This window comes from Chiloscyllium plagiosum, unplaced genomic scaffold (genome assembly GCF_037043375.1).
Source record: "Chiloscyllium plagiosum isolate Xiang-an unplaced genomic scaffold, Cpla_swu_hap1 HiC_scaffold_51, whole genome shotgun sequence".
Taxonomy (NCBI): Eukaryota; Metazoa; Chordata; class Chondrichthyes; order Orectolobiformes; family Hemiscylliidae; genus Chiloscyllium; species Chiloscyllium plagiosum.
Window position 1 is genome coordinate 28,586,782 of NW_028270189.1, and position 1,302 is coordinate 28,588,083.

Here is a 1,302-nt window from a genome sequence, read left to right on the forward strand (position 1 = left end):
TGGCAGTGGTGGGATTCGAACCCACGCCCCTTTCGAGACTGGAACCTGGATCCAGCGCCTTAGACCGCTCGGCCACACTACCAGCCGGCCGCGCCACCTCATTTACTTGTATCTCCAATTGTGCTCCTGCATAACAACAGATGCAAAGTCACATGAAAAGGGTTCCATGATTCCTCTCGGACTCGCACAGCTGCTGGGATGTGCCCGGCTACAATGTCAATTTCGCAGCAGATATTGATAGCCCATCAATCCAGACAAAAATCAATGGTAAGCTGAGTCTATCTTCTCAGACACTTTTCAGCTACAAATGTATCTGTCAGTGCGTGAGAATATGGGTTCGCTTATGATTTGTTCAAATAACCATGAGCTGCTTGACATTACTGGAATTTCCATTCTTGCTTTGCTAAATGATTTCACCCATTGCTCGAAACAGGACGACTTTCACGTTTACACGGAACACGAAACACACCGGACTACAGGGAAAATGCACATACCTGAGCAGGCCGTGTTCCACATCATACCTTGCAGCATAGTTTCTGTCACTGTATCTGTTTTTTTTTTCAGAATAAGAGTCCCAAAGAATGTTCTCCACCCTAAAACCGGAGGTAGCATTACAATCCGAGAACGACAGATCACATTGTGAGAATGCTCTGACCTCGGAGCCAGTTCGAGATGCCACTTTCCGTGCCTTTTACCTTAACCGTGCAATTTGTTGCTGAGATGTTCACTCCTGGACATGAGCCACATGGATACCAACTGAGTTGGAAACCTGGGTGGGAATCGAGGAGAAGCGACTCAATAAATTTTGCTAAATTCCGTGGTGCTTTTTAGAAATGCAGTTTCTGTTCACCTCAATCTAAAAGCCAGTTTCTGAACATAGCAACAGAAGTCAAAAGGTAATTACCTCACCCCACCCCCACTCCAGAAGAGGTGCTAACTGCCCTTGAGTGCTTTTTGTTCTCGATGTGAAGAGCTTTCACGCCTGAGTCACCTTCACGTCTCTGGCTGCTGAGTGAATCACAAAGAAGGAATTTCACCAGAGCTGCAACTGCCTCACTTCTCCACACGCCCTCCCCGTTTACATTTTCCTGCTCGTCAGTGATTAAAAGAAAACCAAATGGATGCGATATCATTCTGTAGCCTCTCTGTCGATTCCTCCGTTTCAGTTCCAACATGACTAAAATCTAGGGGCGGAACTTAATACTAGCGACGCAAGTCGAAAGGTTCCTGAGAGTGCAATTTCTTTCATTGCTTTTGCTGATTGAATGAGCCACTAACGTGCGAATTGCTCCAAAACATGAT

The 1,302-nt window shown here is 46.1% G+C and overlaps 1 non-coding gene across 1 annotated transcript; it reads right to left on the reverse strand.

Moving 5' to 3' along the window:
• On the reverse strand, window positions 1–82 carry trnal-cag (transfer RNA leucine (anticodon CAG)). The gene has a single exon. It is a non-coding gene; the product is annotated as a tRNA-Leu (tRNA).
• Window positions 83–1,302: the final 1,220 nt, after the last annotated feature.